Source organism: Neofelis nebulosa, chromosome 1 (genome assembly GCF_028018385.1).
Source record: "Neofelis nebulosa isolate mNeoNeb1 chromosome 1, mNeoNeb1.pri, whole genome shotgun sequence".
NCBI lineage: Eukaryota > Metazoa > Chordata > Mammalia > Carnivora > Felidae > Neofelis > Neofelis nebulosa.
This window is the reverse complement of record NC_080782.1, coordinates 94,877,131-94,904,928: the sequence shown is the minus strand read 5'-3', so window position 1 is coordinate 94,904,928 and position 27,798 is coordinate 94,877,131. Positions and strand designations below refer to the sequence as shown.

Here is a 27,798-nt window from a genome sequence, read left to right as displayed (position 1 = left end):
AAAAACGACGTTTTTCTGTGTGGTCTTTTTTGCAAGCTAATATTCCTTTACTTACATAAATATAATTTATATGTAAATATATAAATATAAACATACAAATTTAAATAAATGAATAAATAATTTAAATAAATAAATTTAAATAAAAATTAAAAAAATTTTTAATTTTTTTAATTTTTATTTTAATTTTATTTTATTAAAATAAAATTTTATTAAAATTTTTATTTAATTTTAATTTTTTTAAATTTTTTAATTTATTTTTGAGAGAGAGTGACAGAGTGTGACCAGGGGAGGAGCAGGGAAAGGGACACAGAATCTGAAGCAGGCTCCAGGTTCTGAGCTGTCAACAAAGAGCCCGACGCGGGGCTCAAACCCTTGAACAGTGAGATCATGACCTGAGCTGAAGTCGGACGCTTAACCGACTGAGCCACCCAGGCGCCCCTAAGCATAGCTTTAATGTATATACACAGGAAAACATTCTAGCAAACATGACTGAAGCAGATGGGAGTAGAAACTAATGGAACTAACAGAAGCAGATAATCATGAAACTTAATGCCAGGTAAAGAAATGTGGATTTCTTCCTGAAAGTACTAAGAAATCATTAGACATTTTTGAGCACAGGAATTACATGATTAAAGCAATAATTTTGGAACTATTAGTCTGGTATCAGGGAAGGTAGCAAAAGGCAAAAATCATTTGGAGGATGTTGGCAGAGAGGGGAAGGAGTCAAACATTCATGTCAAATCCTGGGAGGATAGAAGAAAGATTACATCAGAAAAAGAATTGTGAAATCTAGAAGGGACAAACAAGTTTCTTATTGTTTTTTCACATTTTCTTTGTTTAGGTTTGGCTAGGGGTGGGGTGATTTTGCTTTTAAAACCCTGAATTGAAAGTGGCAGACTGATATACAAGTGTAAATGTCCAAGAGACCAAATGGAGAGAGAAGATTAAAGCTTGAGAGGGACTGGAGAGTCATCCTATTGAGGATAACAAAATCAATGATGAGGGCAAAAGAGAAAAATTAGCATGGAAGCAGTTCTGAGTATTAAGGTGCAAGAAGAGGACTGACAAAGGAAAAAGAGATCACATTACATTAATATGCACAGACCTCATTATGGATGATTTAAAGATGAGTAACTTCACTATGTTTTTCATTTTAACCTTAGCTGTTTCTGTCCTCATCTACTGTACAGATAGGAGTGGACATATTCTGGTTACAAAATATATGCGTTCAACCCTATAGTTTCAAGTAACTAACAGCAAAAATAGCACCTGGCCTTCAGCGCAGGCATGCACACGCACTGACGCACACATGCATGTGCAAGCACACAAACACACACATGCACAATATTAAGTAATTGGATAAAGGCTTTCACAATAAGGAAAGGAAGCTGTCAAAGAGCCCCTAGATACTACCTGGTGAATAGTTTTGCCAGTTCCTGTCATGATTAACTGCCAGCAACAATTTTTTACATTAATTATAATTATATATATATATATTTTATATATATTTTAAGTTATATATAAATATATAATTATAATTATATATTTTGCACCATGTATTCATAAGAACTTGCCAGTAGGTATGCTTTTTTAATTTAAGAGATGCTTTATTTTAATTTCTGATCTTAATTTGATAGTAATTGAACAATTTAGTTTTCAGTTTATCTACCCTCCAGCCCAGTTAAGGAGTTAATGTTCTAGAAATAACATTTAATGTATTTAAGAAAGCTTACTATTTCAAAGGCCTTGAAGAAATTTTCTGTAAAACAAACAAAAATTACTGCTTCCTGGCTTCCATTTTGAAAATTTGAATTTTGGGGAAGGAAGGAGTGGTATGAGGTTGGGCTAAGTGGCTTTTCACAGAATAGAAATGCCTGTATTTCCCTTAAAGTATAGTCTCTATAAATCAAGATACTAAAGCAGAACTAAAGAAATGGTTTACTACTGTTGAATTTTTTTTCAGAAAAATCTAACTGTACAGCAATTAGAAGAAAAAGAAGCTGTGCTGGTAGGAGAAGAAACAGATTCAGAGTGCTATATCCTAAACAGTGGAAAAGTATATTAGGTCATACTCTTGGCTTTGCTCAGGTGGGCAGTAAAACACCATCAGCCATATTAACTCCAAATTCAACTCAAGCTCATGAATATTTACTGAGCACCTACTGAGCCAGGCGTGTAGGGAAGGATAAATAAGTTGACAATTTGACCAAAAGATATCTAATGCAAAATCAAGACACACACCAGTTTTCTACATTAGTTCTAATTTCAGACTGCAAATTTTAATTTTTGGTTGGGGAAACGGCATCACAGTGTCTAGTGTCCCAATCTGGGATTTTCATATCCCCACAGTTTATTGTTTTTCTGATTTGTATTAAAAATACAAAAGCCACAAATTTCTGATTTGTATTAGAAATACTATGTAACCCTGATAAATTGGTTCTGGATGAGAAAGACTGATACCTTATCAGAGATGATGACAGCTACGATAACAACCCAGATATCTTAAGTACATTTTCAGGCAAGCATATTGTATCAAGTACAAGTGTGTTCCATGTCAAGGCATTTATGATGCAAAATATTTTAACTGGGATTCTCCTTAAAAAAAGACTTCATGTGTGAGGATAAAAAATGTTTTGTGTCAGAAGGCAAGGACATACGATGACACCATATATTAATATCCAATGGTAATTTTACAGTGCTCAGCTTCTGGGTCTATCAGCTTCTGGGTCTATTTTTTATCCCCGTACCCTATTTTTAAGGCGTAAATGATTAAAGGTAACCTTCAATTTAATTATCACTTCATATCTCAGATCTAAAAATGAAGGACAACATATAAACCAAATACAAAATATTCTGCTTTTCTACCTAGAACACCAAGAAGTCCAGGTGAAAATTAAATAAAAACACAAATTTTATAGGTCAAATGCACAGTCCACTACTTTGGTTCTCATAGGTACATGAATGGTCTAGTACCTAATGTACTAGTATTAGCACCTAGTACCAACTGATTACAATTCAATCATACCATTTATTGCCAAGGTCTATAACAAACACAGAGAAAATGATTAGTAGATAAAGTGCAAGTAAGATGAAAAGTCCCCTGAGTCCAAATTTGAAGCTGGAAGTAACTACGAGCATATAATCCCTGAGGGCATATATGCAGCAGTACTACAGAGGCCACAGGATTGGTAGAAGGCTACAAGTGACACCTGGGTTAAATGTAAAATGACTGTGTGTTTGACTAAATGATCTGAAAAGTCACCTTCAGCCCCAAACATCAGTTACTTTATACCTTACAATTTTGTGGAGTCTGTACCATGTTAATAGGAACCTTCAGAACCAAGAAGAAAGAATCCACTGAGAGTAAGAGTAACTACTAAGTTGAAAAAGTCAATTTTGGCCTTTTAAAAGATAGTAGACAGAAAAATGACTTGGCCCATAGAAGACAGAGAGGAAAATGTTTCTGCTTGGGAAATCTATTACTTATAGCTACTGGTTGCCTAAAATTGAGCATAGTACAATGATTTTTAAGTATATGAGTACAAGGAAATAAAGTGTATGTTATGTTTTGTAGAAAACTATAAAAAGAATAGTCTTATTCTTATAACACAATCTCTTTCTGTGCCTTGTCTCCTCAATATTTCCCATTTGATTGGCTCCTTTCAAGCAAGAATACGTACTGAAAAGCAATCTAAAACATGAGCTTATATAATTGCTTCAAAAACAAATACCTTGATTAATTTAACTTCATTCTAGCTATAAATTCTAACTAATTTTTTTTTATTCAGAAATTTAGATGTAAAGCTCACTAGATCAGAAACAGAAATGTCCTTATCAGTAGCAATCAAGTTCTATCTCAGCTAAGGCTTTGCTTTTTCCCAGTTTTGTGAAGAGCTCTTAAACTGAATCTCAAAGTAAATAGCTTTTCCCTTGAAATATAAGCACAGTTTGTTTAAGTATTAAGTTAAAGCTCTGGTTGTTTTGTCTAAGAAAAGCCATCTTCACAAGACAAAAGTATTTGCCTTAGTTTAGGGGTTAGCTCTATGACGAGTTGCTACTTCTTTCTCTTTACAAACTTTAAAAAATATTCAAAATAAAATAAGCTAATTAACAAAATTAAGTTCTCTTTATTTTAATGGAATTATACTTTAAACAATTTATGGTACAAAAGATGAGACTTCTTCCATTTTATTCATTTAAAAATATTTGGTTCAATAAGTATTCTTGTAAATTCACAAAAAGCAAGCATTCTTCTGAAAATAATTTATATTAAACCTAATGTATATGTACTCAAGTTTTGTATTAGACTTCTTTTACACAGTATAATTCTCTAACACATATTTCTCATTTATAGAATATATGCAAGTGACACAAATGTAAAGATAATTTTGTAATGATTATTGAAATCTGATAGTAAACACATGATCAGATGTATTACTATCCTGTTTTAACATATAGATAACATTTCAAAATATAAATAACAAAGGAACTACTCTGAAAACTAGTTAATCAAACACATAAATAGGTGCTATCCTCATGTATGTTTCTACTTCATCCTAAAAAGTAGACACTTGACACATTTTCCATCTGAAATATGGTTTCCTATCATTGCCCAATAAGTTTTAGAATTTATTAGATTAAGGAGAACAGAATTATAAAAACTATTACCAAGTCACAGCTTCTTGGCTTTTAAACAGAATAAATGGGGCAGGGAGGCAGCACCTGGGTGGCTCAGTCGGTTAAGCATCAGACTTCAGCTCAGGTCATGATCTTGCAGTCCGTGAGTTCAAGCCTTACACCTGGCTCTGTGCTGACAGCTCAGAGCCTGAAGCCGGCTTCAGATTCTGTGTCCACCTCTCTGTCTGCTCCTCCCCTGCTCATTAATAGGTATTATTTAATGAACTTTAAGGATATTTCTACATACATCAGAAATCTGGAGAGAAAAGAATAAATCAGCCAATTATTGAGCTATTGTTAACAACCACGTGGGTTTTTTTGGAGTGATCAGTGACATATTCAAATATTTGGCCTAAAATTTTTAATGATTTATCTAGATATTTACCAAGAGTTTTATTGTATTATCAGGCAATGATTATTTAGCTGAATTTCTAATAATTCTTGCAATATATCTTACATTTGAAAGAATTAGATAATATACTCAATTTTTCATAATGAGTCAAATAGTCATACATAATAACAATGTGTGAGACAGCTTTAGGCTAGGCACTAGGCACTCATGAAATATTTTACTTCTCTTATTACCACAAAGAAAGGACTTTTGTTATATAGCTTTGCTATCCTGGAATTGACAACACTTTTAAATTCTATTTTAACCATAAAAAATATTGCAAGGAAACTAAAGTACCGAAGATTGGGTCTTATAAAAGTTGCTCTCCAAATAGTTGAGTGGTGTGCCAGAGGAAAACACAGGAAACAAAGGCCAAATAAGGAAACTATATGATATGAAGAAGCATGAAAACCCAAACCAACACGTATATAAATACTAGACACCTACGCTACACTATAGAATTAAAGAACTGTAATGTTTAGCAGCAAGAAGACCTTCTGGCATTGACAGGGAAAAAATCTGTTATTAGATGGCCAAAAGGACTGATAGGGAAATTCCAGTCTCTGACCAGACTCCCCTTCCGGGTTCTTCTTCCTACCCCACTTGCCCACGCCAAATTACTACTAATGAGGAATGCAGAAGTAACAGACTATAAATTGTTCCCTCTGCTTACACACTCAGGGCTCAGACTTCTGGAGAGTGATCTCCTCTGAGCCTGCTGGTGTGAAATAAACTTGCCGCCTCCCAAGATCTCTGAGTGCTGCTTGGTTCTTCTGCTGGGTGATCCAGACTAGGTTCTGTAACAGCATGAATATTCAGTCAGGTAGCAGGAGAACAAGTAAGAGCAAGCTGAGGGAGATACATAAAAGTGCTGTGCCCAGAAATTCCATACATAATAAAATTATATGTGAAGTATATGCCTAATTTAACTCATTAGGATGAGACAGTTAAAATTTTTTTAAATGATGGCCATAAATACTTTCACATATCTTTTTCACACGTCTTACTGCATCTTCAAAACAACCCTGTGAGTTAAATAGTTTAAGATTATGAAACATAACAAAAGAAATATATAATATGCTTCATTAAAAAAAATAAGAAAAGTAGATCATCCTATAGTTTTAGAATGAACAAAAACATAAAATACATATATCCTGTGCCTCAGGAGCACGGATGCAAAAAGTAATTGTGAGTTTCTGTTTGCTTCTGAATAGTAATACACGAGTACCTCTCCTCTTCAAGCTACTCATCCTCAATCTTCCCTTAGTCATGCTATTGAGTTTCCCTGGCATATTCTTTGTCCTTTCCCCCCACCCTGCTTCAGTTCAATTTCAATTTCCTTCTTAAAGCCTTCCCCAGTGAATACAATCTACTCAAATTTTTTCCTTCTGTGTAAACTACAATTAAGAAATCCTAAAACTAGGTTTTATTATAAAATTTCATTTGCAAATCAGTTGTTTGAAAATTAGAATTTCTTTTATGTAAGAAAACATGTTATAAAATGTCCAGGCTTTCAATAAAAAAGCCTTTTAAATTTACAATAATAGAAATACTATTTGAGGTGAAAAGTAATAGAAAATTATTTCCTAAGATTATTATAGCTTATAATAAATGCTAGTGTTTATTCAATTAGCAGAACATGAGGAAACATACCAGAGTTCTGTACTGATTCTGAATACAACTTTTGGATGCTTTCTGGACGGACTTTCAAAGTCTAACTGCAGTATACAAAAAAAAAAAAAAAAAAGAGAGAGAGAGAGAGAAAAGTTAACATCGCAGGCTTTAGGTTGACATCCTTAGAAAGGCCTGGGTGTAAGGACAGCCTTTGGCTGGTTGCTGGGAATTTTGATTTCAGGAGGGTTCACACCATTCACAAAATGGTGGCTCACTATGTCTAAACTGCTTGCACAAACAATATGGTTTATACTAAACATCTGCTTTCCTTCTAGGAGTTTGAATTTTGGTATATACTAGGCAGAGGGTGTCTACATGACTAGCCCCCCCCCCCCCAATAAAAACCTTTGACACTGAGCTCAAATGAGCTTCCTGGTAGATGTTTCACATTTGTGACCACAACTAGTTGCTGGAGTAATTCAGTGCAACTTGTGTGACCCTACTAAGAAAGGGCTCTTGGAAGCTTAAATATGAAATCCTCCAGACTTTCTCCTGTGAGCCTTTTGCTTTTTCTTCCATCCTTCCCTTGCCTTTTTTTTTCTTTATAAGTTTTGCTGTAATAATTATATCAGCAAGTGTGGCTATATGCTGAGTTCTGTGAATCTTTCTAGTAACTCACTGTATTTCAGGGGGTTCTTGGGGCCCCCTGCCCCAGGCTATTACTATATTTTGTCTCATTTCCATTAAATGTATGAATATTTCATTCTTAATACAAGTAAAGTAGTAATTGCATTTTGATCCTTCTCATTTGTGATTAAGGTTGTTTGAGGTTCTTCGTAAGAGTATGAGCAAAAGAGAAATATTTTAGTATAATAACTAAACCATATTTAGAAAAGAAGAAAATTTAAATAAGATGTGTGTACATATGAGGGGAAAAATACTGCTTGAAATAGAATAAACTGAAAAGTGAGTTGCAAAAAGGGTTCAAGGTAATGGAAGGAAAGGAAGGAAACCTGAAACAACATTTTCTATGAAGAAGAAAGCAGTGGTAGAGGGAGATGCCGAGTCCAGTGATTCTCTGTGTTTGCCACCATATTGGTGCAGAACATGTTGGTTGTTAAGTCCCTATGAAGGACGATTACTGACATCTGAAGTGCAAGTAGATGAGTACTTAGTAAATACTTGTTAACCAAGGTCAATCTTCTCCTAAAATAGCCATGGAGTCACCAAGTTTTCCAAAAAAATTATGAATAAATGAGATAGTCTTTTCAAAGAAGTTTTTAAAAAACAACTAATGACAAGATGCCTAGAAACTTTACAACAAACTTATTAGAAACAAAAAAGAAATAAGATCACATATCAAAAATTCAGAGCTTCCAAAAAATCAAATGGTAGCAAATGAACTTTTACGTGGACAACTAACAGTTGAAAAAGATCTTTAACGGTAAAAAGTTATAATTTGAGATAAGAAAATTCTGACCACAAAGAAAAACAGGGAAGTCTATGTAATAGAGCATGAGAGGTTCAAATTAGAAGTTAGTTAAAACAAAAAAACAATTCAAGCCCTTACCATGCCTTTAACCAATAATAAAAAGTTCTTTAAATAAATCAAAAACAGGAAGTCAGATAGATTATAGCTGGTCCACTTAATCTTGGTAAAAATAAACGCACTCATGAGTAGAAATTATATAGGAAAAGGTAATAATAAAAATCACAATTTGCATAGACTTTTATATTTCTCAGAGATCATTTACACACCATAGTCATTTGAGTCATAAAACAATCCTGTAAGAGGAGTGAACATTTTAACATCCCCTTCTAAAAGGTAAAAAAAGAGGTTCATCTGGATAAGTGATTGATGTCAGATGAATCAATAAAAGAAGAGCTTATATTAGGGCCCGGATTTCTCTACTTCTTAAAAATGAGATTTTCCTTTCCCCACCAATGTATTTCAAACTGTGTCTCTCAGAAGAGGACTTAATATGTTTGGAATGAGGAGGGAAGTGTTACAAAGAGGAATTATCAGGCTTTTGCCAGAGATTTAAAAGGAATGTAACAGAAGGAAAATCAAAGTGGTAATTAACTGTGGATCTTTCAGGTCATATGTGTAATCCAGTAAGTACTGTAAGTGATGCAGTTTAATAGTGATTATGTATTGAGGGACCTACTCATATGCTTTCCACATAAGATGTAGAAAGCTGGAAACAGTATTGTTTCCAACCTCATCACACACAAACAAAAAAGGCAGTTAATCTACAAATTTTCTTGAGCCCCTAAGAGAGCTCATCTAAGTAAGACAGACACCTCCAAGGAGAAACAGGACGTGAGCACTTGGCTACCTGAAGCAGACGACAGATGGCATACAGGCTGATAAGGACTCAGCTAAAATTTCTAACAAACTGCTAAAGGCTGAGTGTGAACCAGCATGAGAATAGAGAATCCCTGGGAGCCAGAAACATCAGGGGAATGAATGCTCATCTACTCAATAAGTCTTCTCACATTCCTCAGAGAGCAAAAAAAGTTGGGGGGGAAGAAGAGATTGGAGAGACCTCCCTCAAATAGAAGGCCTGGAGGACCGGTAAAGCAGCTACTGTGAAAAAAGCACAAAGTCCCACCTAGTCCCTCTCCCCTCAAAAAACAAAAAACCTGAAACTAAGGATGAAAGGTCAAAAACCCCTGTAGCCCTCAGGGCACAGGTGAAAAGTCAAGCTGAAGGAAAAGAACAGAAAAAACGCCCTCCATCCCTGGAAGGAAAGGAAGAAAAAAACATCTGGAATTTACTACTAGTGGTCCTCCACCACTGGGATAAGACAGGATTGCTCACAATGTGACACCCAAGAGACTCAGGGAAACAACCTTCCAGTAACACTGAGGCTGACTCAGAACAAAGAATGTCACCCCATGTCCTATACTACCAGGCCAGTAATTATCAAGTAACAAATAAAGAGTCTACTTCTAGGGGAGGTTCCAGATAGCAACAAGAGACCCTGTGTAAGACTCAGAAACAAATTAAAGATTTTGGGGTGAAGACAGACCAGATACTGGGTTAAACCCTTGAGCTAACCAGCCTCTATTCTGAACACAAAATAATGCTAGAGAAATCTGAAGCCCACAGTGCACTGATACCAAAGCAACAACAAAACCCGACCCCAGCAAAACCCCTGACTATATTAACTGCTCTCCCCATACATGAAACGGCTAGGAAAAAAAGAGGCATGTCAATTTTTAAGCAGAATAAAATTTATCTCAGTCTCCACTGTCCTAGACAAGATATTTAGCTTTCTGTCAAAAAGTACAAGCCATATGAAAAAAGAAGGAAAAAAAAAAAACAAGCACATAGTCAACCAACAAAGAAATAAATTGATATGAGAAAGTTAGTGGCATTATCAGGCAAGAAATTTAAAGTATCTGTGATTAATATGTTAATATATTCCAGTGTAAAAAGGTTGACCAAAAGCCAGAACAAATGGAAAATTTCAGTAGAGATGGAAACTATAAAAGAAAATCAAATCAAATCAAATCAAAAGATGGAAATAAAAACACGGTAACAGAGATAAAGGCTGCCTTTGACAAACTCATCAGTAAGCTCAACACAGTGAGGAAATCATCAGTCAACCTGAAAATAAGTAAATAAAAATCACTCACCGTGAAACACAAAAACTAAAAAAAAAAAACAAACAAAAAAAAACCCCACACAATTAAAAAAATAAAAAAACACAAGTATGAATAAAAAAGAGGGCAGATCATTCAAGTACTATGTGACAATATAAAAGTGTAACACACCTGTAAGGAAAAGAGGTAAAAAAGATTACAGAAAAAAATATTTGAAGATATTTGAATAGCTGACAACTTTTCATAATTAGTAAAATGTAACAAAACACAGATTCGACTTGCTCAGCAAGCATCAAGTAGGATAAGTATCATACATAGATGTATTATATTCAAATCCCATAATAAATAAATAAATAAATATATATATAGATAGATAGATAGATAGATAGATAGATAGATAGATATAGATGGCATCTAGAAAAAAAAGGAATTACAACAAACTTCTGATAATAATTTGCCATACAGAAGATAATGGAGTGATATCTTTTATTACAGAGGTATAAAATATCACAGAGTAGAGACCAGCCATCCCCACTACACCCTATCCAAATTCCTCAACGAAGGAAGCCAGCAGCATAACAAAAGCTCTACACCATTATGTTCCTGATATAATTTTGTTACACAGACACAGGAAGTGAAACAACAGTCTGTACATCCCTACCTCTAGTTTTGTTTCCTCCAACCCACCCTGATACCTGAGTGGACTTTTTGTGTGTGTGTTTCAGAATTTAAAAAGAAAAAAAAAAGGTTTATTTATTTATTTTGAGAAAGAAAGTAAGTGTACATGTGCATGTGCACCCGAGTCACAGGAGAGGCAGAGAGGGTGAGAGAGAATCTAAGCAGGTTTCGTGCAGTCAGCATGGGGTCTGATGGGGGGCTCTATCTCAGGAATCGTGAGATCATGATCTAAGCTGAGATCAAAAGTCAGGTGCTTAGGGCGTCTGGGTGGCTCAGTTGGTTGAGCATCCGACTTCAGCTCAGGTCATGATCTCGCAGTTTGTGAGTTCGAGCCCCTTGTCGGGCTCTGTGCTGACAGCTCAGAGCCTGGAGCCTACTTCAGATTCTGTGTGTGTCTCTCTCTCTGCCCCTTCCCCACTAATGCTCTGTCTCTCTCTGTCTCTCAAAAATGAATTAAAAAAAAAAAAAAAAAGAGTCTGGTCAAACCCTACTTAGATCCTTAATCACAAAAACTGTAACCTCTCCTTCATGAGAAATGCAAAGAAATCTGACTGTCTTTATTCTCTAAACATGTATAGTACCAAGCAGTAACCTGGTATTAACACCGTTGCTCTTACTCTTCTGAGGAGAATAAATCTTAAATCATCTGAAAGATCCAGGACCCCACAGTGGGGTTGCCATTTGGGAATGTATGGCAAAGGGAGTGCCTGATAACCTGACATCTGAAGGTGAGCTTTTGCCAATGGGACCACTGTTAGGAGAAGGGGAAGATGCCTAACCTCTTTTTGCCCAGGCCAAAAATTCCAGGCTAATGATGTTATTAGCCAGTTATATCATTAAAGGTTTTATGATGAGTCCAGTTACATCATTTTTACTTTATTCAAGACTGAAAGGAGTAAGTTTCTATTTCCCCCCTATTCTTCAATAAAAACACTTTTAACAAAAACAAATGAACATAATTTTTAGACCAGAAGGGCCTTTTCACAGGGATGCTGAAAATATTAAATTTTATTGTCTAACTTCTAGGACAAGTCACCAAGACGTCATAGCAATTTGCTTACAAACAATAGACAGTGAATGGTCAAAGCCTGTAGATATCATGGAGGGTGGGGAAGGAAAGAGAAAGGGAAAGGGAAAGAGAGAGAGAGAGGGAGAGAGAATGAATAGGCCTGCCTCTGGTTCAGGAGAGGATTTTTCCAAGGATAAAAACTTTTCTACAGGCTGGGTCTTTCACTTATTCTCTCAACTCATCCCAAAATGCTCTATCAAAATTCAGGTAGATATCCCTGCTTTTTAATCACCATCAAATATGCACTACATTCTAGGCACTGTAGTAGGCAGTGAGGAGACAGAGGAGAATATGATCTCAATTTTTCTGCACTCATGAAACTTAGCCAGTTCTAATCTCCTCCAAAGCTCCTCCTGAAAGCCTTCTGTCAACTGTGCAGGCTAGGTTTTTAAGCCCATCCCCCAAATGTTTCCATAATATGCTGTTTATTTTTTTTGCCAGAGCACATTTTATTGTCAATCATCTTTTGACTTATGTCCCCTATGAGACAGAAGCTCTTTAAACACTGGGGCTCTGTTTTATTTCCATACCTTCATCACTAAGGATTGTGTCTGGCAAGGTCAATAAATATATTTTTAATTAAAGAAGTAACAAATTTTTTAAAAAGTGTTGAGATGGTCTGCCTTTTTAAAAATAAAAGATATAGATTAGATGCTGGAAATCTAAGATAAACCACATGTAATAATTTTTAGATATTTCTATCATGGATCACAAATAATGCATAACATATACTAAGGAACTACAAAGTTAAAGATCCTACATGTATCTTAGTTAGAAAATAAAATCCACACCAATGTTCTATAACAATTTAGGCATTGTTATAAATAATTCAGAATCACAGGAAAAGATTGTAAAGAACAGCTGAGTATATGAGACAGGAAAAAGGAAGGGAGAAACCAGATATAATCTAGTAATCACAAATTTAAAAAGGAAAAATACTAAATTCCTTACAAATTATTTTGCCTATTTTTCTTACCATAGCAACAAAATAGTATAGTAGAATAGACATTAGACTAGTACAGAAAGGCAATTCTCTCCTTCAGAAATGCTTTCCTTATAACTTTTCAAACTCTGGCTAAATATGCTAAACAATAGAAAATAAAAAATATCAACATTTAGGGTATACATATTTAAGATATAAAAGCAAAAGGCATTACACTATTATTGAGTCTTTCTACAAACTTGACCGCAACAAATTAAGTATTTATATCAGTGTTTTTTTCTTAAATGGGGTGGGAGGGGCATGAGCAAGGGAGGGGCAGAGAGAGAAGACAGAGAATGAATCCCAAGCAGGCTCTGTGCTGTCAGCATGGAGACCCACGTGGGGCTCAAACTCACAAACTTTGAGATCATGACCTAAGCATAAATCAAGAGCTGGACACTCAACTGAGTCACCCAGGCACCCCAGGCTGATAGAATTCTTTTAAAAAGCTTTATAGGTTTCTTATGTTTCAAAAAACATATTTTATAAGCCCACTCATTCAGGCAAATGCTATGCCCACAGATGTCACTGAAATAAGTCCTTTTGTACCTTGGGCCCTCTGTGAGGCTGCTGTGGGACAAGGTCCTGAAGATTCTTGGAAGCCCTTTTGTTTACGAGAGAAAAACTGGAAGTTGTGCCATTAAGATTCCTGAAAGGTTTTTTTTGTGTGTCTAAGAGAATCTATGAGGGCCGCCTCAAATTTTTCTGAGATCTTAAAAAAGGTTTTATAGTTACACCTTAGTTTTATTTTTACCTTGAGACCACATTTTCCAAACTTTGCTCTGGGTTTGATCTTCATTCTTAGGCCCTTTGAGAACCTTTGCAGGCTGGAAAAACTTTCTTGAGCCCTTTACATTTCAGCCAAATTCTGCTTGAAAACAAGAATTTCTTTATTAACTCCTCTCTCCCCATCCACATTTCATAAGGTATAGCTAAAAGAAAAAGTTGAAAACACTTTGGACATTCTTTATCATACCCCCCTTTGCCATATGCATCAGTTCACTAAGTACACTTTCTATTTTCCATGTTACCATAGGTGGAGTTTTCCTAAACTTTCTGCCACTAGATAACAAAGATATTATTTCCAGTTTCAAATAATATTGGCATTACTTTCTTTCAATCCCTCATAGTCTCCATGAATTTATCTCAAGTTTCATGATTTCTTGTCCACCCACCAGCTGATACTATGTCCTTTTCTTTTTGTTACAGTAGCACCCCACTTTCAGATACTAAGTACTATTCTCATTATCTATTGCTGTATAACAAACCTTCCCAAAGTTAGTAGCAGATAAAATAACAACTTTTTTATTATGCTCATGGGTCATGTAGTTCAGAACTTTGGACAGTGAACAGTAGAAATGGCCATCTCTACAGACTCTGGGATATCTGTGCCTCAGCTGGGAAAACTCAAACGGCTAAGGACTTCTTCATTAATGGCTTCTTCACTAATGGCTCTTCCTCAGACGACTGGAAGGTAGAGACACTGCTAATCTTGGGACTGCATTTCTTATAGAATGGTGATACAGCTTTAAGAGGGAGCATCCTGAGAAGCAATGGCTGAAAAGCAAGCATTCCAAGATACCAAAGCAAAAGATGCAAGACTTCTTCTGACCTAGCCTCAGAAGTCACATAGCATCACTTCCCTCATATTTTACTGATTACAAGCAAGTCACTAAGGTCAGCTCAGATTCAAGGGAAAGGAAATTGGACTCCACCTCTTGATGGAAGAGTGGCAAGGTCACAAGCAGAAGAATATGGGGGATGGGAGATACTGTCACCATCTTTGAAAAGTGTAAAAAGTCACAATGGATATGAAAAGATTGATCAGGCTCAAGAGGAAAAAAGTTGAGGCTTCAACCAGTAACAGCTCTCCTGAAATGATAACAATATGTATAATAAAAACAAAACTACAATCATTTCTCAAAAAACTTAAAAACTAGAAATTATGACAATTATTTGTTATTGGGTTCACCATTTAACATAAAACTGTGTTTTTATTAGTTAAATTTTATGAAAACACTTCTGTGGCCTCTATACTATCATTTTGAAAAAGTATATACAATGAACATATACAAATAAGGCTCTAAGTGTTCTTCTGAATAGCTTAATGTTATTAAACAATTTACACAAAATTTGAACCTAGTAATGAAAATATGTATATCCCATCATTCAAAATAATTTACCACATTGCACATGAGGAAAAAAACATGTTTGGTTTTTTGTTTGCCTGGTTTTTTTGTTTATTTTTTTAAGTAAGCTCTACACCCAATGTGGGGCTTGAACTCACAACCTTGAGATCAAGAGTCACATGCTCTACAGACTGAGCGAGGCAGGCACTCCAAAACATGTACTGTAAAGTATAAAAGATGAGTGGACTATTGAAAAAATATAATTTACTACTATTTTCTCTGTCCAGAAACACTACATATCTACCATAATCACAATTCATCAGTAAGGTGGCCATTATCTTAATACTCACAATGATCACAATTATTTTATGTATCATTAGGAAGAGAGAAAAATACTGCCAGATAATTAGATCATGGCATGAAACTCTCTTAGTTGTTCATGAGATGCATATCCATTTCAGAGATGTTTAAAAACACATGTGTTTTTTTTAAAGACATTAATGTTTAAATATGGTGCTCATTGACTAAATAGGAAGGATGCTATTATATAAAATCTTCACAATTCAATTGATCATGAGTATAAATGTTGTGATATCTCTACTTGTTTTTGCATAGTGTGTTGATATAGCAAAAAACAAGATTTTTCTTGGTAAATCACTTGACTTATAACCTGAGAAGAAATTCTTAAATTTTAGATACATTCTTAATACATCATCAAATAAGTTTGATAAAATGTGGTATCGTTTGTACTGATCTTATTAAAGTAATATCAGGAAAATCCACGAGAAAAACAGCTTTAAAATTAAAAGGGGAGAGGAGTTTTCTAAAATTATTGGAAATGACTAGCAGGCAGGAAGTTACAGATTGTCTTTTTCATTCTGAAAATTGTTAGTTGCTCCAAAGACAAAATCTTTTCTATTTTTTTTTTTTTTTCTGAGCACAGGGCATAGGTATGGTAAATTAAACTCTATAAACTAAATGTCAAATATAAACATGGTACATTAGTTTGCATAGTCTTGCTTATATTTTTAATAAGCCAAATAAATAAATTTGGCCACAAGGCTACCATAATTTCAAATCTAGGTAAAGTGGTAACAAAGGCCTTAAACACTAAATATTTTAATTCATAATACAAAACAAAATATCTCAACAGCTTTAAAATTTAAATATTTCATACAGACACGCACTGATGATCAGATCTTTTTAATGACATCACTGAATATACAAGATATTATAAAATACATTGTGGGGGTATGTGGGTGGCTCAGTCAGTTAAGCATCCAACTCTTGATTTTCAGTTCAGGTCATGATCTCATGGTCCTGAGATCGAGCCTCATGTCAGGCTCCATGCTGGGTGTGGAACCTGCTTGGGATTCTCCCTCTCCCTCTGCCCCTCCCCTGCTTAAGCATGTGCACACACTCACGCTCTCTCAAGAATATATGTATATGTATGTATATACATACATATAGTAAATAATATATATATATATATTATTTCTCATTGAAAATGAAAATATTAACTGAGAAATCTAACAGTATCTCCTCCAATCTTTCAAAATGATAAAAATGTACTTTTTACTTATCTTTTAATATTCTGGACCAGGTTAATTAAAGGGCATTTTTGGGGTACCTGGGTGTTTCAGTCGGTTGAATGTCCAGCTCTTGGTTTCAGCTCAGGTCTGATTTCACGATTCCTGGGCCCCACCTGGGCTCCACACTGCCGGTGAGGAGCCTACTTGGAATAATATCCCTCCTCCTTCTGCCCCTCCCCAACTTGTTCCCATGCTCTCTGTCAAAATAAATAAATAAACTAAAAAAAAAAAAAAAAAGAGCATTTTTTTTCTCCACTTAAAATGAAAAGATACAAAGATCTCATGTGATAAGAATTTTAAGTATTTTAAATTAATCTGATCAATATTTACCTATATATTTGAATTAAAGGGCTGAATTTTTTTTTCTCATTAGAACATTAGTTTAATATATAAATTAACCTTTGACTTTCAGAGCTTTCCTAAATATCAAGGTCTTATCCTTGATTCCTATTCTCTTCCTTTCTCTAATTTTCATTATGTAGAATTAAATCTTCTAAAAAATATTTTATTAAGTAGAATTTGTATTTCTTGTTATTTATTTTAAAAGGTGATCCTCCCTCAGAAGATTCTTTTTTTTTTTTTTAATTAATTAATTAATTAATTTATTTATTTATTTATTTTTTAATATATGAAATTTACTGTCAAATTGGTTTCCATACAACACCCAGTGCTCATCCCAAAAGGTGCCCTCCTCAATACCCATCACCCACCCTGCCCTCCCTCCCACCCCCCATCAACCCTCAGTTTGTTCTCAGTTTTTAACAGTCTCTTATGCTTTGGCTCTCTCCCACTCTAACCTCTTTTTTTTTTTTTTTTTTTCCCTTCCCCTCCCCCATGGGTTTCTGTTACGTTTCTCAGGATCCACATAAGAGTGAAACCATATGGTATCTGTCTTTCTCTGTATGGCTTATTTCACTTAGCATCAAACTCTCCAGTTCCATCCACGTTGCTACAAAAGGCCATATTTCATTCTTTCTCATTGCCACGTAGTATTCCATTGTGTATATAAACCACAATTTCTTTATCCATTCATCAGTTGATGGACATTTAGGCTCTTTCCATAATTTGGCTATTGTTGAGAGTGCTGCTATAAACATTGGGGTACAAGTGCCCCTATGCATCAGTACTCCTGTATCCCTTGGATAAATTCCTAGCAGTGCTATTGCTGGGTCATAGGGTAGGTCTATTTTTAATTTTCTGAGGAACCTCCACACTGCTTTCCAGAGCGGCTGCACCAATTTGCATTCCCACCAACAGTGCAAGAGGGTTCCCGTCTCTCCACATCCTCTCCAGCATCTATAGTCTCCTGATTTCTTCATTTTGGCCACTCTGACTGGCGTGAGGTGGTATCTGAGTGTGGTTTTGATTTGTATTTCCCTGATGAGGAGCGACGTTGAACATCTTTTCATGTGCCTGTTGGCCATCCGGATGTCTTCTTTAGAGAAGTGTCTATTCATGTTTTCTGCCCATTTCTTCACTGGGTTATTTGTTTTTCGGGTGTGGAGTTTGATGAGCTCTTTATAGATTTTGGATACTAGCCCTTTGTCCGATGTGTCATTTGCAAATATCTTTTCCCATTCCGTTGGTTGCCTTTTAGTTTTATTGGTTGTTTCCTTGGCTGTGCAGAAGCTTTTTATCTTCATAAGGTCCCAGTAATTCACTTTTGCTTTTAATTCCCTTGCCTTTGGGGATGTGCCGAGTAAGAGATTGCTACGGCTGAGGTCAGAGAGGTCTTTTCCTGCTTTCTCCTCTAAGGTTTTGATGGTTTCCTGTCTCACATTCAGGTTCTTTATCCATTTTGAGTTTATTTTTGTGAATGGTGTGAGAAAGTGGTCTAGTTTCAACCTTCTGCATGTTGCTGTCCAGTTCTCCCAGCACCATTTGTTAAAGAGACTGTCTTTTTTCCATTGGATGTTCTTTCCTGCTTTGTCAAAAATGAGTTGGCCATACGTTTGTGGGTCTAGTTCTGGGGTTTCTATTCGATTCCATTGGTCTATGTGTCTGTTTTTATGCCAATACCATGCTGTCTTGATGATGACAGCTTTGTAGTAGAGGCTAAAGTCTGGGATTGTGATGCCTCCTGCTTTGGTCTTCTTCTTCAAAATTACTTTGGCTATTCGGGGCCTTTTGTGGTTCCATATGAATTTTAGGATTGCTTGTTCTAGTTTCGAGAAGAATGCTGGTGCAATTTTGATTGGGATTGCATTGAATGTGTAGATAGCTTTGGGTAGTATTGACATTTTGACAATATTTATTCTTCCAATCCATGAGCAGGGAATGTCTTTCCATTTCTTTATATCTTCTTCAATTACCTGCATAAGCTTTCTATAGTTTTCAGCATACAGATCTTTTACATCTTTGGTTAGATTTATTCCTAGGTATTTTATGCTTCTTGGTGCAATTGTGAATGGGATCAGTTTCTTTATTTGTCTTTCTGTTGCTTCATTGTTAGTGTATAAGAATGCAACTGATTTCTGTACATTGATTTTGTATCCGGCAACTTTGCTGAATTCATGTATCAGTTCTAGCAGACTTTTGGTGGAGTCTATCGGATTTTCCATGTATAATATCATGTCATCTGCAAAAAGCGAAAGCTTGACTTCATCTTTGCCAATTTGGATGCCTTTGATTTCCTTTTGTTGTCTGATTGCTGATGCTAGAACTTCCAGCACTATATTAAACAGCAGCGGTGAGAGTGGGCATCCTTGTCGTGTTCCTGATCTCAGGGAAAAAGCTCTCAGTTTTTCCCCATTGAGGATGATGTTAGCTGTGGGCTTTTCATAAATGGCTTTTATGATCTTTAAGTATGTTCCTTCTATCCCGACTTTCTCAAGGGTTTTTATTAAGAAAGGGTGCTGGATTTTGTCAAAGGCCTTTTCTGCATCGATTGACAGGATCATATGGTTCTTCTCTTTTTTTTTGTTAATGTGATGTATCACGTTGATCGATTTGCGAATGTTGAACCAGCCCTGCATCCCAGGAATGAATCCCACTTGATCATGGTGAATAATTCTTTTTATATGCTGTTGAATTCGATTTGCTAGTATCTTATTGAGAATTTTTGCATCCATATTCATCAGGGATATTGGCCTGTAGTTCTCTTTTTTTACTCTTTCTCTAATTTTCATTATGTAGAATTAAATCTTCTAAAAAATATTTTATTAAGTAGAATTTGTATTTCTTGTTATTTATTTTAAAAGGTGATCCTCCCTCAGAAGATTCTTTAACAACAAAAAAAAAAAACCCCAAAAAAACACAACTTCCTCTTTTTAAATAAAAAATTACAAAAATAAAAACCTTAAATTGAATTACCTTATGAATTAACTCTGACTCAACTCATTGATTCTCCAAAACAGAAAGACAGCTCTTATATTTTTATTCTTGACAGCACCACTAGAGTAAAGTAAGTATCTATCTACTTATACTTTACTCAAGGGAAAAATATGCACAATTTTTTCTCTACAAATATTTAATAACAAGATCTATTATTCCTTCTTTGGATTTCTAATTAATTTCTATTATTGGGTAAAAATTAATTAATTAACTAACTAATTAAAAGGGCTTTAGCGAAATTGTAGTCTTTAAAAAGTCCTCAATTTTTTTAAAATCCAAATTAAGTAAATCAACTCTATTTCCCTAAACACCTCCGATTATTGCTATTTTAGTCTTTTGATATGAGTAAGGTAAGCAACAGCTGCTTTTGTTCCAGATAGATATTAAAAGCCCATGAGAATGACATACACATTTAAATTACAGAAAACTATATATAATTATCACTTCTTAAATTTCGTAAAAGAAGAAAAAAAATCCTACTGGCTCTTTTTTACTTCAAAGAAAATTACTGAGATAAATTTTTTGTTTGTTTTAATTCAGCCTTGCTATGACTTTAACTCTAAAAGTTTTTAAAAAGAATAAGAAAGGGAAAATATTTTAAGCTAATAACCTGATTCAAAAGAAAATCAGAACGCAGACAGCCTATCTCACATTTTAAATATATAATGTGGACAATTTACCTACGTTGGAATAGTTAGGAAAGTCCTCACTGAACAAGCAGAATTTTACTTGTACGATTTGTTATGCAAAGGATTTAAGAGGATAGCCTATCTTTTTCCATGGGTAGAAACTGCTTAAGTTTATCAATGTTTAATAGAATTCAAATTTGGAAAAGAAGCCCAGGAGTTTGATTCAGAGAATGTCTGGGAAACAATCGGAACAGGAAGGTCCCTAAGCAAGAGGAATCATTTTTGTTCTAGAAACAAGCATCTCTCAGATAAGAAAGAGGCCTCAGTATATGATCTAACTGGACAAACCACTTTGACACAGAAAAGTATAGGAGCTGGTCAAGAGCAAGTGAAGATGGTAATAAAAAGCAGAAAGTTTCCCTCAGTAACACTGCCAAGAAACTGAAGAAACTAATACCAAACATTCATTGAAAACACAAAAGCCTAGTTTCTCTCACCAGCAGAATTAGCCTGGAAGTCTCAGCAAGTGAACAAGCTGATGGAAAACTAAATGTTAGGCAGCTGAAGGGGCAGGAAAAGAACCTTTGAGGGACGGTCAGCTAGCAAAGTGCCCTCCTCATTCATTGCGCCCTCCAGGAGAGACCACTTAGAAAGTGAGAGGTTTCCAAGCACACCACAAGTTCTAAAGGACCAGGCAGAGGTGCCAGCTCAAACCTACCTTGGTCTGAACTTGAGCTCTCGAGCAATCAAGACAGGAGTTAGGTAAGAATGATTCCCAAATAGGAGACTTAAAATGCCCCACCCACTCCACTCCCCCACCCCACCAGCCCCTCAAGTAAGTAAATGTAAATAAGTAATCTCACTGGGAATGTGGACATGGAGATGAAACCAAGTAACTTCTATTTATATTTCAAACATAAAATCCTGCTGAGATTCCCAATTCTCTGCAAACTTCCCAGTGTTCATATTGTTACTTTATGTATGTCTCTGTAGTGAATAAAATTAAAATCCTAGACATAAAGAAAGGAGTAGGCCTTGTGGAAGGAAAAACTGAGAAAGGAAAATAGTGAATAAAGATCAAAGGTTATGTTTATCGTCTGGAAAAGATAAAAGAGTACATAGGAAGGTGACCTGTGATAGGACAGGTTTACAGATTTAATTTATAGCAAGCTCCCAATGTCCTTTCACAAGAATATCTCAGGTTAGAGAAAAAAGGAAAGAAGATAGTCTAGTGTATGGGGCTATCTATTGATGCAATTTGCACAAGGAAAACATCCCCATAATTTCTAATACACATTAAAGTGTCCTATTGTAAGCAATACAGAAGTCATTTTTGATATCTAAAGATTTTCCATTTCTCTTATGTATTTGGGCTTTTGTCCATAATAAAAATTATAATATGAATTCAGCTCTGAAATATTTTCCTTTATTTTCTCTTTTCATATCTATCTCAGAGCTGACAAACCAAGGATAATGATGATAGGAGGGCTAAGATAAGGTGATACGGAAGATAAGGTAATGATCAAGGAAAAGCAAGAAAAAGGAATACTGAATGGGTCATATATGAGCAGTATAATGTTCCCATGGAAGTAGGGCACTTCGTTTAGAAATAGCATGCCTCAAGAATGTAGATTCCTTCATCAAATATTAATTGAGTACCAATTAAGTATAAGACACTAGACTACAAAATTGAACATGATATATTTTTACAGCCTATATGTTTACTTCCCTTAGGTATGAGAACTTTTACATTGCTCTTAATAAGCAATTCAATACATGATCGCTAAAACAAAGTTGTAATGAAGAAAGAGAGCTAACATATAGAGATTTCCCTGTTAATCTAAGTTTCAAAAACTTCTGGAAGAAGTCATGGATCATTTAAGTCCATTTAGTTTTCCTCCTAAATCTGAATCTACTTCTCCCCCTATACAATACATGACTGCTTTCTAAAATGAAATTGTGGCCTATAAAGATCATTCAGGCATTGACAATGCTTGAGTCTTAAGTCTTGCTTCAAAAACCATAAACAGCTTTTGAATATCTTAGGAACTCAACATAGTACATTAATACCAAACAAATTTTATTAGTTGCCCTAGAGTTCAAATTAGAAGGACCTGAACTAGTGAACAGATTTGAGAAATTTCCTGGGCTATATACAACACACCAGGCAAGCTATCTAAGTGAGTCTACCCTTAGTGTGTTAAGTGTTTACCTTTCACTGAGTTGTACTTTCCCCTTGTCTTAATGTTAGCTCCTTCCTTCCTATCACCCCCTAAATGTGAGCTTTTTTTTTTTTTTTAATAAATTTCCATCCCCAGGCCTCAATTCTTTTTCTTTTTTTTAATGTTTATTTATGTTTGAGAGAAAGAGAGAGAACAAGATGGGAAAGGGCAGACAGAGGGAGGCAGAGGATCCGAAGCAAGAGAGCTCGATGTGGCGCTCAAGCTCACAAACTGTGAGCCCATGCCTCAATTCTTAACTCACCTTTTTTCTCTCATTATTAAACCCATTCTTATAGCTGAATACACTTTCTCTATGTCCTTCCTTCCAAATTTCAGATTTCTGCTAATGGCATCACAAAGTCCATCGGTAGTGTTGACTACAAATTAAAAAAAATTTTATGTGTTCCTTGATTCTTACAACTCTTCTTTATTATCCTTCATTTTCATCTTTCATTTTCAATTTCAATTGCTGCTACCCTCATTCGAAGGCTTTTCAGCTCTTACCAAGACTGTTAGGAAAGCCTCTCCCCAGTTTTCACCTTTAGTCCTTTCCCTTTCTTCAGTTCCTCTCACACAATGCCCTCATATTAATCGTCCTAAAATATAATTTACTATTTTTTGAATATGCTCAAAAAATGATTCTCCATTGCAGGCATAACAAAAGTTTCATCTAGTATAGTTGAAATAGTTATCAGTGAATATTTGGAAAACCTGAGTTTTCCTCACAAAACCTTGCTCAACTTTTAAACAATGGCATATCATTTACTTCTCTGGGTACCAAATTCCCTATCTAGTAAAATAAGTAGGTTGGACCAAATAAGCATTTTGAAACTCTTTTATTTTAAATTGTTGGACTGTTTTGGGTTCTGACACTGGCAATATATAAAAAATAAAGAGACACAGAGACAGAGAGACAGAGATGCTTATTTAAGAGTCTTACCAAGAACCTATAAGGAAGAGTTCTTGAACCCTGCAGGGGGTAAAGGAAGACAGATGCAGAAACAGCTGTGAAAGGCTGTTGTGACATGATAAAGACTTGAACTTAAGTGTCTGCAGTGAGATTAGAGAGGAGAAGACATGCATAAGGAATGTTTAGGCAATAGATTTGACTGGTTTGGATGACTAGTCAAGGACAAAGGAGAACAATCACCGGGATTAAAAAAAGATTCATTTATGGCACGCGTAATGACTTAAATGGAGATTCATTCCATTTAATTAGAAAGAGAAAATTGAAAGAAATGGGAAAGGAGAACTAAACTGCTTCAGTTAAAACAGAAGAGGCCAAGAGCCTCTCCTCTAGGGTGTTCTCTTCCTTCTCACCTCTAGGCCAAGAGTCTGGGAAACTCAACATAAAAGTAATGACAGGATAATTTCATAGTGTTCTCACAGTTTTAAAATTTTACTATCTGTTAGCTAAGCATTAATCCTGTGTTTGGTTTTTCTACTCCATAGTCAAACAGCTCTGCTTACTATTCCCTAAATACACCTTATATTTTTCCAATGTCAACCTGTTTCTCTGAGATACCCTCACACACATCTCTTCTCATCCAAATCCTAGTTGTCATTCAAAAGTCAGTGCACATTCAGATTATTTAAACTCATACAGTATAACAGGTATTATCTATATTATACTCATAACAACTAACTCATGATATACATTTCATATACCTGTCCAAATTATGAATCCCTAGAGAGAGAAATATTTATGTCTCTGCCTCTTACACAGCCTCAAAGTAACTTGTATATAAATGGGTTCTCAAAAAAGAGTTAATAAAGAAATGACAGAATGATTCTAAGTTATATCTACCAAAATCACTCGTCTCAGTGATAATTCTGCATAGAATTACACTGATGAATAGTTGTACACCTTTCTTCTTTAAAAATCTAGATATTTTAATGTATCACTATCTATCTATCTATCTATCTATCTATCTATCTATCTATCTATCTATCTATTTATTATTGAGAGAGAGCAAGCGAGCAGGGGAAAGGGGCAGAGGGAGAGAGACAGAACCCAAAGTATACTTCATGCACAGCACAGAGCCCGATGCAGGGCTCAGTCCCACAACCCTGGGATCATGATCTAAGCTGAAATCAAGAGTCAGATGCTCAACTGACTGAGCCACCCAGGCATTCCAAAATACCACACATTTTAAAGTTAAAGTTTGACTTTCATAAGAAAAATCATAAAAACCACTTAAAAAATATCTGTACCTTCTTTTTGAAGAGATGGTGACAATTTCCTTTTAGAAAGTTCAAAGATTCAGAAGTTAGCACCTAAACTTTGACAACTGACAACATCTATCTACTGTGGCTGGCTGCAAATAACTCCCTGTGTTATAATAGTAGTTGTTTGTGGTTTTAAACCCAAGAGACAGAGTAAAGTATCAGGTCATATTTATGTGTGTGGGGGGGGGGGGGCGGGGGGGGTGGGGAAGCCCTTTATACTCAAAATAAATGGAATCAAATTTATAAATATTTCATGAAGTCTGAAAATAGATAACACATTCTTATTCATACAAAATAGCATGTCACATCATTATAGCCCTGCCCATTAATTCTTGGCTAAGTAACTAATTTTTTTTAATTTCTAGTATATATTCAAAGATACAACACCTAAATTTGTGAGGCACTTATTTTTTTACAAAAGAGATGTGGACCCCTAACCTATGCCTATGCCCACAAAATCCAAGAAATACAATAATAATTAAAAACTAGATTGGGGTAAATTACACATGATTTTTTCCAGTATTTTTAATTTTTTGCCCTCTTATCAAAGGGAAAAGGAATAAAAACAAGGTAAGACTTTCATAAAGTTGTATTAAGTTGTCTACAAAATACAGCAATTTTGGGGAGGACTTTTTTTGTTGTTGTGTAAAGATTTAATTTTTAAGTAACTGCTACACCCAACATAAGGCTGGAACTCACAATCCCAAGACCAAGAGTCACACACTCTACCAACTGAGTTGGCCAGATGCCCCCCAAAATATACCAATTTTAAATCAAGTTGTGTAACATATAAACAGAAAACAAAGTGGCTACAGAAATATATTATACTACAAATCTAAAGTATTTAGACACATTTTTTCCTTTTAAAAACCTCTAAAATAACTTATTTCATATGACTTTTAAATTTATGAATTTCATATCTCTAATAATACATTAGAATTATGTATTATTTTTGAAAGAGTATCCTATTTCTATCAGTTTTGCTTTTATGTTATTACTCTATGGCAACATAATCACAGGTAGTATAATATCAGCATCAAAAATAGTAAAGAAGGGGCACCTGGGTGGCTCAGTCAGTTAAGTGTCTGACTTCAGCTCAGGTCATGATCCCTTGCTTAGTGGATTCAAGCCCCAAATCAGGCTCTGTCCTGACAGCATGGAGCGTACTTGGAATTTTCTTTCTTTCTTTCTTTCTCTCTCTCTCTCTCTCTCTCTCTCTCTCTCTCTCTCTCTCTCCCTCCCTCTCTGCCCCTTCCCTGCTTATGCTCTCTGTTTCAAAATAAATAAACATCTAAAAAAAAAAAGATGAAATTCCTTTAAACCATATACTTTGAAAAAATATTTTTCACAATGAAACAAGCTGTCAATAAAGTCATACTTATGTTTATCTCTTTTCCATATTAGTTTCTCCATTTATTTCTTTAAGGATTTTGTAGTATCTATCTAATGCTAGAAATTATGGTGTAAATTTTTTTTAAGTTTATTTATTTATTTTGAGGGGGTGTAGGGGCTGACAGAGAGGGAGAGAGAGAATCCCAAGCAGCTTCCCCATTGTCAGCACTGAGCTCAATGCCAGGCTTGACTCAGGGCTTAATCTCATGAACCATGAGATCATTACCTGAGCCGAAATCAAGAGTCCGACGCTTAACCAACTGAGCCACCCATGTTATAAAATATTTTTAAGTAGAATTCTTCCAAAATGCCTATACTTTTTTTGCTTGTCTCCTATTATTCATGTCTTCTATCAAATGGCTGACATAACATATTGCCCTACAGGAAATCCCCAGGATCAAAAGAAATAAGAAACATAGCTGATATAGTTATCTGCAGCACTTTGAAGCCACCCAGAAGCATTCCTAGGCACAGTGACAAGCTGGGATTACAGACACACAGATACCACATGTAAAGTGGTAGACGTGCTTCTTCAAATGGACACAGCTTACACAAAAACACACACAAAAAAATAAACAACTTACCTTATGCTAGAAAGAATATAAGGTGGTTTATAAAGTTTACACATTGCAAAAGAAATTAAACTAGATCCTATCAGAAATGAAAACAATGGTAGAAAGAAGACAGCATATAAGGTGAAAAGTGAACCTGTTGAGGTGAACAAATGCATATATACTGACTGATAAACATTAATACACACCTACGACAGTTTTTATTATCTTTTTTTTTTTTTTTTTTTTTTTTTAATTTTTTTTTTTTCAACATTTTTTATTTATTTTTGGGACAGAGAGAGACAGAGCATGAACGGGGGAGGGGCAGAGAGAGAGGGAGACACAGAATCGGAAACAGGCTCCAGGCTCCGAGCCATCAGCCCAGAGCCTGACGCGGGGCTCGAACTCACGCACCGCGAGATCGTGACCTGGCTGAAGTCGGACGCTTAACCGACTGCGCCACCCAGGCGCCCCCAGTTTTTATTATCTTAATGGATTTTAAAGGTAAGTTTATGTGTTCTTATCCTATTGAGAACTCTCGTTTAGGGGTGCCTGGGTGGCTCAGGTGGCTAAGCATCCGACTGTGGCTCAGGTCATGATCTCACGGTTCGTGAGTTTAAGCACCCCATTAGGCTCTGTGCTGACAGCTCAGAGCCTGGAGCCTGCTTCAGGTTCTGTGCCTCCCTCTCTCCCTGCCC

At 35.4% G+C, this 27,798-nt stretch overlaps 1 protein-coding gene across 9 annotated transcripts in view; it reads right to left on the bottom strand.

Moving 5' to 3' along the window:
- SSBP2 (single stranded DNA binding protein 2) overlaps window positions 1-27,798 on the bottom strand; it is a 304,408-nt gene that overhangs the window by 165,658 nt on the left and 110,952 nt on the right. The window contains exon 4 of one of the 9 annotated variants that reach the window (XM_058728072.1): window positions 6,722-6,786. The exons of the other annotated variants lie outside the window; for them this stretch is intronic. The gene's annotated coding sequence lies outside the window, so the exon portion shown is untranslated. The remainder of the gene's footprint in view (window positions 1-6,721; window positions 6,787-27,798) is intronic. 9 annotated transcript variants of the gene reach the window in all.